The sequence below is a fragment of the Urocitellus parryii genome, chromosome 8 (genome assembly GCF_045843805.1).
Source record: "Urocitellus parryii isolate mUroPar1 chromosome 8, mUroPar1.hap1, whole genome shotgun sequence".
Classification (NCBI taxonomy): domain Eukaryota; kingdom Metazoa; phylum Chordata; class Mammalia; order Rodentia; family Sciuridae; genus Urocitellus; species Urocitellus parryii.
Window position 1 is genome coordinate 38515817 of NC_135538.1, and position 11464 is coordinate 38527280.

An 11464-nucleotide genomic window follows, 5' to 3' on the forward strand; every position below is an offset into this window, starting at 1 on the left:
TTGATCCCTCTTGTTCTGAGGCTTTAGCATCTTAGATTGTGCAGCTACTGGTTTCTCAGCTTTCCAACCTGCAGACAGCCATTGTGAACTATCCAGCTTCTGGTTGCATAAGATAATCTATTATATCCCCTTTTTATAATTTTACCTCCTATTGGTTCTGTTTTTCTAGAGAACTCTGACTACTACAGAAATTGGTACCAGGAGTGGTTCTGGAGAAACAGAATTTTAAGGATGAATTTCCTTAGTTTGTTTTGTGGTTTCTGGAGTTGGCTGTCTAAATTGGTTAGGCCTAAAGTTGCTAAAGTCTATCCTACTGGTACTATGGAGAACACTGGTAATCTATGGTGTGAACTTTAAAATTTTTAAAACTTTATAAAATGATACATTTGATGATGGTCCCAGTATGGCACTTGTAAAAATCAAGGAGTTTAATGATTGTATACATGATACTTTTGAATACTTCTGGAAGTCTAAGAAATACGACAATATTGGTTGGTTGCTTCTGGCTTCCATAGACAAAGTAACAAAGGAGAAGGATGAGCTCAGAAATTTAGTTTCTCAGCTGCAGACGCTCATAACTGATCTGAAAGCTGATCAGTGTGTTATGAAGGAGAATCTTCTCTCTTGTAGTCATAGGGCTGAGGTTGCTGAAAACCAAACACAAACCCTCATCTTGCAATTGACTGAATTAGGATGCAATCTTAGCTCTCAGTCTCAAAAGGTATCTGCGGTTAAAGGGAGGCCGCTGCTTGCAAAAGAATGGGATCCTGTTAATTGGGATGGTGGTGTATGGGAGGAGCCTGAGGGGGCTGGGGACATTAAACTCCTACATTATGATGCATTTATTTTGCCAGAAGTTGTTGAGTCCTCACCCTTATCTATGGCTGATACATTCCTACCCCCATTCTCTGTCACATTGGCTTCTCCACCTCCTTTGGAGGGAACAAATCCTGCTTTGGCTGTGGAAATAGCAATGACATTTCATGATTTATTGATCAGCATTAAAATGTTGATACTACACAGGACCCACCCTCACTACCCATTTTTGCTTCTATGCCTATATCTAGATTCAAGTCTAAGCAGGCTCCTAGAGATGAGATGATCCACAAGGAAATATATTATACTCCAAAGGAATTTTTTGAGTTTTCTAATTTATACAAACAAGAGATTTGGGGAACATGTGTGGGGATGGATTTTAAGGGTGTGGGATAATGGTGGAGAGAATATAAAATTAGATCAGGCTGAATTTATTGATATGGGCCCATTAAACTGATTCTAGATATAATATAGTAGTTTGCAGTGTTAAAAAAAAAAATAAGGTACTAATAGTTTGTTTGGATGGTTGGCTCAAGTATGGGTCCAAAGATGGCCTAGGGTGAGTGAGCTGGAAATGCCTGATCTCCTTTGGTTTACTAGGATGAAGGAATTCAGAGGCTCAGAGAGATTGGAATGCTAGAGTAGATCTGTTTTGTCTGACCTTCTCCTCCATTCTGGGAGGATCCAGAAGATGTTTCCTTCACCAAAACTATAAGAAACAAATTTGTGAGGGGAGGATCAGCATCCTTGCAGAACTTTGTCATTGCTCTTCTCTGTGTGCCAGACCTTACCATGCAAACTACAGTCAATCACTTGGGAGACTTAAATGCAATGGGAATAATTGGAACCCAGGGAGAAAGGAGCCAAGAGGCAGCACTCAATCCCCAAAGAGAGGGTAGTCATAGTTCCCATAATGGACAGCAAAGGGGAAGAAATGAACAAAATGTTCTGACTCATGCAGATCTCTGGTGTTGGCTAATCAATCACAGTGTTTCTAGAAGCCAGATAGATGGGAAACCCACAAAATACTTATTTATATAAGCAGAAAAATTCTAGGGCAAATGTACAAAAGTCTGCCTTAGATCATAACAGAACCATGGTCCCTCAACCACTTCCCAGATTTGAGTCAGTTTACAGATCCAGAACCCCTTGAATGAAGGGGCGGCTTTGTTCCCTTGAGGAAGGACCCACATACAGTACCAAAAAGCTTTACTGTTAATCTTTTTCTCATTCTTCTTCAAAGGGACCTAAGGCCTTCTATCAGGGTAACTGTGCATTGGGTAAAAGGCAATGATCAGAACTTTTGGGGGCTACCAGACACAGACTTTAAATTGACATTGATTCTGAGAGATACAAAATGTCATTGTGGCCCACTAGTAAAGTAGGGGCTTATGGAGGTGATCAATGGAGTTTGAGCCAAGTTCTGACTCATAGTGGTACCAGTGGCTCCCAAACTCATCCTGTGGTTATTTCCCCAGTCCTAGAATGTATAATCAAGATAAATATACTTAGCATTTGGCAAAACTCCCACTTTGGTTCTCTAACCCATCGAGTGAGGGCTTTTATTGTGGGAAAGACCAAATAGAAGCCTCTGGAGTTGCCTATACCTGGGAAAATGGTAAATCAAAAGCAATACTGCATTCCTGGATGAATTGCAGAGATTAGTGCCACCATCAAGGACTTGAAGGATATAGGGGTGGTGATTCCCAGAACATCCCCCTATTAATTAACTGTCCTATTTAGCCTGTGCAGAAGACAGTTGGATCTTGAAGCACAATGGTTATGGTCATAAGTTGAATCAGGTGGTGAGCCCAATTGCAACTGCTGCACCAGATGTGGTTTCTTTACTTGAGCAGATTAACACATCTGATAACTGGTATGCAGCTATTGATCTGCAAATGCTTTTTTTTCTCCATCCCTGTCCATAAGGATCACCAGAAGGAATTTGCTTTCAGCTGGAAAGGCCAGCAATATACCTTCACTGTCCTTCCTCAGGGATTTGTCAACTCTCCATCCCTGTGTCACAACTTAGTTCACAGAGATCTTGATCACCTTTCTCCTCCACAAGGTATTACACTGGCCCATTAATTTGATGACAGTATGTTTATTGGACCAACTGAACAAGAGGCAGCAACCACCCTGGGCTTGCTAGTGGAGCATTTGTGATGGGAAATAAACACCACTAAAATTCAAGGGTCTTCAACTTCAGGAAAGTTTTTAGAAGTCCAGTTGTATGGAGCCTGCTGAGATATCCCTTCTAAGGTAAAGGATAAGTTGTTGCATCTGGCCTTTCCTAAAAACAACAAAGAAGCAGAATGCTTGGTGGGCCTGTTTGGATTTTGGAGGCAGCACATTCTTCATTTGGATGTAACCTCTGCTCGTCTACCGAGTGACTAGAAAAGCTTCTTGTTTTGCGTGGTGTCCAGAACATGAGAAGACTCTGCAGCAGATTCAGGCTGCTGTGCAGGTTGCTCTGCCATTTGGGCCACATGATCCAGCACACCCAATAGTGCTTGAGATGTCCGTGGCAGATAGGGATGCTGTCTGGAGCCTTTGGAAGGCTCCCATAGGTCAATGACAGAGAAGGACATTGGGATTTTGAAGCGAGGCCCTGCCATCATCTTCAGACAACTACTGTCCCTTTGAGAAAGTGTCTACTGCTGCTGGGCCTTAGTGAAAATTGAAAGCTTGACCATGGGCCACCAAGTTACTATGTTACCTGAACTGCCCATCATGAACTGGGTGCTAACTGACCCACCAATCCATAAAGTTGGACTTGCACAGCAGGACTCTATCATCAAATGGAAGTGGTTCGTATGTGATGGGGCCTTGGCAGGACCTGAAGGCAGAAATAGGTTACCTGAAGAATTGGCCCAAATGCCCATGGTTCCTACTCCTGTAACAATACCTACTGTCCTTCAGCATGACCCTATGGCTTCCTGGGGTGTACCTTATGGTCAATTAACAGAGGAAGAGAAAACTAGGGCCTGGTTTGCAGATGGTTCTGCACAATACATGAAAGTGGACAGCTATAGCACTACTGCCTTTTTCTGGAAGAACCCTGAAGGAGAGTGGTGAAGGGAAATCTTTACAATGGGCAGAACTTTGGGCAGTGCATCTGGCTGTGCATTTTGCCTGGAAGGAAAATGGCCATACTTGTGACTGTATACTAATTCATGGGCTATAGCCAATGGTTTGGCTGACTGGCCAGGGACCTGAAAAGAACATAATTAGAAAATTGGTGACAAGGACATCTGGGAAAGAGGTATATGGAATGGGCAAAGGATTTTTGAAGCTATTTATATCTCAGGTAATTGCTCAGCAAAAGGTGAACTCAGCAGAGGACTTTAATAATCAAGCAGATAGGATGACTTCATGTGTGGATAGAAGTCAGTCTCTTTCCCCAGCCACTCCTGTCATTGCCCAATGGCCACATGAACAAAGTGGTCATGATGGCAGGAATGGTAGTTGTGGATGGGCTCAACAGCATGGACTTCCACTCACCAAGGGTAATCTAGCTAAGGTCACTGTTGAGTGCCAAATTTGCCAGTGGCAGAGACCAACCCTAAGCCCCTGATATGGCATTATTCCTGGGGAGATCAGCCTGCAGCCTGGTGTCAATCTGATTATAATGGACCATTTCCATCATGGAAAGTGCAGAGGTTTGTCTTTACCTGAATAGATACTTCTGGGTATGGATTTGCCTTTCCTGCATGTAATGCTTCAGCCAAAGTCACCATTCATGCCCTTACAGAGTGCCGTATCCATCATCATGTTATTCCATACAGCATTGCTTCTGGCCAGGAAACTCCACGGCCAAATAAGTGAGGCAGTGGGATCATGCTTATGGGCTTCACTGGTCATACTGTGTTCACCAGCATCCTGAAGCAACTGGTTTCCTAGAACGATAAAATGGACTTTTGAAGATGCAGTTACAGAGCCAGCTAGGTGGCAATACCTTCCAGGGCTGGGGCAAGGTTCTTCAGAAGGCTGTCTCTACTCTAAATTATCATCTACTATATGTTGCTATCTCTCCTAGTGCTAGAATTCATGGCTCCAGGAATCAAGGGGTAGAAACAGGAATAGTACCACTTACCAATACCCCTAGTTACTCATGGAAGTTTTTACTTCCTGTCCTGAAACCTTATGCTTTGCTCGCCTAGGAGTCTTAGTTTCAGAGGAGGAATTCTTCTGCCAGGAGGTATAACAATGGTTTTATTAAACTGGAAGTTAAAACTTTCCCCTGTTCACTTTGGTCTTCTCATATCTCTAAGTCAATAGGCTAAGAAGGGAGTTATGGTGTTGGGGGGGGTGAGTGATTCAGATTACTAAGGGGATATTGGACTATTATTTCACAATGGGAGTAAGAAAGCATACTCTTGGAGTGCAGGAGATCCTAAGGGTGTCTCTTGGTATTACCCTGTCCTGTTATTATAAATGATGGGAAACTACAGCAACCCAATCCAAGCAGGATGATAAATGTCTCAGACTCTTCAAGAATGAAGGTGTGGGTCATGCCTCCAGGCAAAGAGCCAAGACCTGCTGAGGTGCTTGTTGAAGGTAGAGGAAATACAGAATGGGTAGTAGAAAGAAGCCAAAAATACCAACTATGGCCACATGACCAGTTATAGAAACAAGCATTGTGGTTGCCATGAATATTTCTTCCCTATTCTGTTAAGAATATGTTTATGCATATTTGCACATGCATTAATAAGACATGTTTGTTACCCCCCTGTTATTCATCATTCATCAAACTGACTTAATATCAGTACTTTAAGTGATATTTTTGTTTTCCCTTCTATTCTGGAGGAAGAATTAATATTTTTCACTTGTATGAAGGATAGTTCTGTTGTGTTAGGTAGAAGGAATTATGACCTTGTTATTGTTTTTATTTGAAGATTAAATATATAAAGAGTCATGCTTGGATATCAAGTTGACAAGGTGTGGACTTCTAATGGTTAATTTGAATTGTCAACTTGATTGGATTAAGAGATGCCAAAGATTTAGAGGCTTCTGAGTGTGTCAGTGAGGGTGTTTCTAGGAATGACTGGCATGTGGTATAGCAAGATGAAGTGAAGTGGAGACCTTCCCTAAGTGTGGGCAGCATCATCCAATAGATTGAAGGCTTGGATGGAATACAAGTTGAAAGAGTAAGGGAACAGATGCAGATGCAAGTTCAGTCCTTCTTGAACATGTTCTTGATTGCTGCTGTGATCACCTTAGAACATCAGACTCTTGCTCCTTCACTCTTCCCAAGAGGACTCTGCCAGTGATTCTCCAGGGAGTTTCTAGAAGCCTTCAGTCTCAGACTGGTATAGCACATTTGATCCCCCTTGGATTGTGCAGCTACTGGTTCCTCCACTCTCAGCCTACAGATGACCACTGTGGACTATCCAGCTTCTGGTTGTATAAGCTAATCTAATAAATCCTCTTTTTATAATCATCCATCCTGTTGGGTCTACTCTTCTAGAGAACCCTGACTAATATGTCTCTCAAGGACTTTTTCTCCAAAGGGGAGGAATAAAATCAATCATTAAGTAGAGGGAAAAGTAGGGAAAAGAGAACATTAAATATGTAAAAAAAGGTATAATGTTTATATATTAATGAACATAATATAGCAGAGAAGGGAAGGATGATGCACAAGAGAGTGATTTGTTGATGCTGAAGTAAAAACTATATAATTATATTTGAATAAATAATATGGCTATTGCCACAAGAACACATATAGACCATTTTCTTACTGTGGCTTTCTCTGGAAGTATCCCTGAAGTAAGGGCTAAAGTGTGGGTGGTTTATTTGGAAAATGATTTCATCAAACAGAAGTGGAGAGAGGAAGGTATGGAGTACAGAGAAGGAAAGAAGCTGGTAAATATGTGGTTAAAAGCTGTGAGCTCTGGCTATTAATCAATTTATTTCCTCTTGTCTCCAAATCCAGCCTTTATTAATCGCCTTGCCTTAAGAAATTGGGACCTTTAAGTAGTATATTAAGTTTTGCAGGAGAGAGTGCTCAAGGGACCTGGAAGAAAAAGGAAGGTTCTCTTGCTGATTATACTGTACTCCTATCTTTATGTTCCTGTAGCAACACATTTCCTTTTTCTTACTTCTTGGTGCACAACATAGCCTGGCTTCTTGTGGATAGTAGCTGCTGATATAACTCTCAAATGGCTTCCTGGTGAAGTGACATTGTTGAAGAGAGGGGTGCCCCTGTGGAGTCTCCATGACTGGTTTCTCCCAGTATGCCATCATCAGGTGGCTTTGTGGAGGAGAGCATGTGTGGGGAGATACATTATTCTCTTGGATGGTTTCTATGATTACCTGCAGGGAAGTTTTACAGTCAGTTCTGAAACATGACAACTGCAGCTTCCTTAGGCCCCTCAGAATGAGTTCTGCAGTGAATTCTGTTCATGTGGTGTGAACTTCTTGGCCATCTAGTGAGCCAGTCATGCCCTCTCCAATGAGGTCTGTGCATCAAACTTGGGAAGAAGTGGCCTCTTCTTCCTTCTTTAGTTCTAAGAATAGTGGCTGCCTCCCATATCTGCTCTTTTTCCTATAACATACCCAATCTGCCACTATTCAAGCCACTGTTAACTTTTTTTTTGGGGGGGGGGAGGTTGGGAGTACTGTGATTGAACTCAGAGGCACTTAGCCACTGAGCCACATCCTCATCCCTATTTTGTATTTTATTTAGATACAGGGTCTCACTGAGTTGCTTAGCACTTCACTTTTGCTGAGGCTGGCTTTGAACTTGGAGATCCTCCTGCCTCAGCCTCCTGAGCTGCTGGGATTACAAGCATGCACCACTGTGCCCAGATCTGTTAACATTTTATACTGAATGTTGCCTGTCTATTTTTTTTTAAAGAGAGAGTGAGAGAGGAGAGAGAGAGAGAGAGAGAGAGAGAGAGAGAGAGAGAGAGAGAGAGAGAATTTTTATTTATTTTTTAGTTCTCGGCGGACACAACATCTTTGTTGGTATGTGGTGCTGAGGATCCAACCCGGGTCGCACGCATGCCAGGTGAGCGCGCTACCGCTTGAGCCACATCCCCAGCCCTTGCCTGTCTATTTTACTGTGTGATTTCTGTCTCCTGATTGGACCTAGACTCATACTAATTCTCTAGGTTATTTTCATATGGAACCACAGTAAAGGTCATTTATCCTGGATGAAGTTCAAACAGTTTGGTAAATTTCAGTATTTGATGATATGAACTTTCAGATAATCATAATTGAAACAAAATAATTAAATATGATGAAGAAACCCTACAAAAATGGTACAGACGACATCTTATTCAATGTTGAAATTTCCATGGCTTTTCCCTTGAAATTAAAACACAAAAATGTCCACTATCAAAATTTCTATTCAATATTATAATAAAGTTTATTTTAAAAGTTAGTAAAATACATTCTTATTGAAAAAATTAATAAGATCATTACATTGCAGAAGATATGGTTGTATGAATAGAAAAATCATAATCTATAAATAGATTAATAATCAAATTGAGCAGGAATTATGAGTATTGATCATGTATAAATTGAACATAATCCCAGCTAATAAATAAGTGGGTGCTATGATTTAGATATGGAGTCCCCTCAAAGCTCACATGTGAGACAATGCAAGAAGGTTCAGAAAAGAAATGATTGGGTTGTGAGAGTCTTAACTCAATCAGTGATTAATTCTCTGATAGGAATTAACTGAGTGGGTAATTGAAGTTGTAGGGTGTATCTAGAGGAGGTGGGAATTGGGGGCTTGGCTTTGGGGTGTACATTTGTGTCGGGCAAGTGGAGATGTCCCTCTCTCTGCTTCCTGATCACCAAGTGAGCTGCTTCCCTCTGCCATGCTCTTTTGCTATGATGTCCTGTTTCATCTTGAGCCCCAAAGAATGGAGCCAACTGTTTATGAGCTGAGACCTCTGAAACCACGAGACCCCAAATAAACTGTTCCTCCTCTATAATTGTTCTGGCTGGGTCCTTTAGTGATAGCAGTGAAAAAACTGACTAAAACAGTGGGTTTTGTTTTTATCTTTTCTTAGGAACTGATATGCTGCCTTTAAATTTTATATGAAAATGGAAAGGACCTGGGTTAGCTTAGGTACCTTACATTAACAACAGAGCTATAAAATACATACTATCAAATATCAAGTTGTATTGCAAACCTGTGACATTTAGAATAATATAGAATTGTTACAAGGATACACAAATCGACCAATGGAGGAGATGAAAGAGTCTCAACAGACCCACACAAAAATAGTCACCAGGGGCTGGGGCTGTGACTTAGCAGTAGCACACTTGCCTGGCATGTGTGAAGCACTGGGTTGGATTCTCAGCACCACATATGAATAAATAAAATAAAGGTGTATCAACAACTAAAAAAATTTTAAAATATAGTCACCAGATTTAAAAAAAAATTGCAAACCAAAATTAGTAGGAAAAGGCATTTTCAATACTTTGAATGGTATCAATTGAATATTAATTTGAAAAAAATATATTCTAACTCCTTCCTCACAATAGACAGCAAAAAATAAATTCAAAATGCTTCATAAATGTTAAAGAAAAAAAGGAAGCTGTGGAGGAAAATTTAAGACAGTATTTTTATGATATTGGGTCAGATTAAAAGGCAACTATCATGAAAGGGAAGGTTGATAAAATTGGACTTCATTTAAGTTAAGAATTTTTTCATCACAAGACAGTATGTATAGGACAAGAAGACAGACTGGGGCAAGATATTTTCCAAGATAAAAGCTCAATAAAAATGAAGAAAAGACTTCACAAATATATCCAAATTGCCATTATGCTCATGGAAATGGACCCATATAACACTAGTCATCAGGAAAATGCTGAAACAACCATAATAAGACACAGCACCATATCCACCACAATGGCTATAATAAATAGAATTTATGGACAATCATAGCTGCTGGGAGGATATGGAGCACCTTTGCTGAGTGGAGGGTAAATGAGTACAAAAGTTGAAAACCATTTGTCAGCATCTTTTAAAGAGACAGATAGATGAAAAGATGGATATATAACTGCCAAAAAGTTTTTGAAAAAACTTATTTACATTTATATATATATATATCCAATATTTGTCAGTCTATCAATCACATTCTATTATCTATCATCTCTCATCCATCTATAATCTATTTTCAATAACTGAGCAATCAACTCCTCAAAATGTATCCACAAATGTCAGTTTGAATAAGGAAATTATCCAAATATCTTCTGTAGAAGAATGGATGAGTATATTGTGGTATATTCACATAATGGTGTCTTAAATAGTAAGAAAAAGAACCTAATACCACCCCTGGCAACAATCAGAGTAAAACAATGCCCAAATAAAAGAGTATACACTATGTGATTTTATTTACATGAAGTCTAATCCCAGGCGACATGAATTTATGCTGATTAGAGATTAGAGCAGTTTATTTGAGGGGATGAGGAAGGGATTTGGTAACAGTGTAGTACCTGAGGGAGCCTATGTGTGCTGACAAAGTATATCTTGATTTAGATGCCTATCACACAGGCATGATCAATGTAAAAATAGTTGAGCTATAGACTATTTGTATGGTGCACGTTAACTATACTTCATTTTAAAATGGTAGAAAGAGAACATTTTCTGAGAATGAGAAGGGAGTAGCAAGGTAGAAGCTTTTTGAGACATATGCAGTATATTTGAAATGGTTATTGTGGAGCATGAAAAGAAAAAGCTAGCCTAAGCAAAAGGGCATTGGAGCTCAGTGCAATTGATGACCATAGGATTTTACAGTAGTCCTGTCAATAGCTTTGGTATGAGCCTAGAGAAGGTACATGCCTGAATCTCAAATAGATTTAATAGAAAAACAATATGGAGTGAATATCAGATATTTGCAAAAAGAGGAATGAAATTCTGGAATTTGGACTTTTACTGGGATAATGAAGATAGAAAGAATATGATGGTCAGTGAGGAAGCATAGCCAAATAACATGTGATTAGTGTAAATACCAGTGCAGGTGAACATCTGGGAGCAGTCAGTGGGTAGAGCTCTGTAGTTAGAAGGACTCTGACCAAAATTGCATTTCAGCTCCGCAACTGTTTGCTGTTGATATTGTTTCAGGTGAGATCCTCTGAGATGCAGTATCTGATAAAGATATTGGAGTATAGACCATGTATTTTGGGAGAACTCTGGGAAATAATACCTGAGGGATCGTGAAGGAGGCATGATTATGCAGAGAGAGAGAAGTGTAACTATGTTAGAATCAAAACTAAAGACTCAGTTTATGTATAGGCAATTGGGGTTGGTTGGTCCTTCCACACTGAGACAAGGGGCCTGGGGTATTTTGTTCTGATATTGAGTCGTTGTTGGATGTGGGCTTGGGTGATGGGAGGGTGGTGTGATCTTGGATGAGCTGGCTCACTTGAGCCAAAAAGATGTCCCAGGGATGGTCTTAGTCAAAAGCTGTCAGTCACCAACACTTTCAGGAGCTGGACAAATGACTGTTTCAGAAAGTCCTGAGAAAGGAAACCTAGGTGGTTCATCTGTGTTTACTGCAGGTAGGTTCCAGGATTGTCCATGGGCTGAATGGCTAAAAAGAAGTTAAAGGTGAAGCGATCTGGGAACCAAGAGGATGGGGGGTGGGATAGGTTATTCACATAGATGTTTACATCATGAACGATGCCA

At 40.4% G+C, this 11464-nt stretch overlaps 1 pseudogene; it reads left to right on the top strand.

The window, feature by feature from the left end:
- The first annotated feature begins 403 nt into the window (after positions 1-403).
- On the top strand, positions 404-5471 carry LOC113176568 (uncharacterized; annotated as a pseudogene).
- Positions 5472-11464: the final 5993 nt, after the last annotated feature.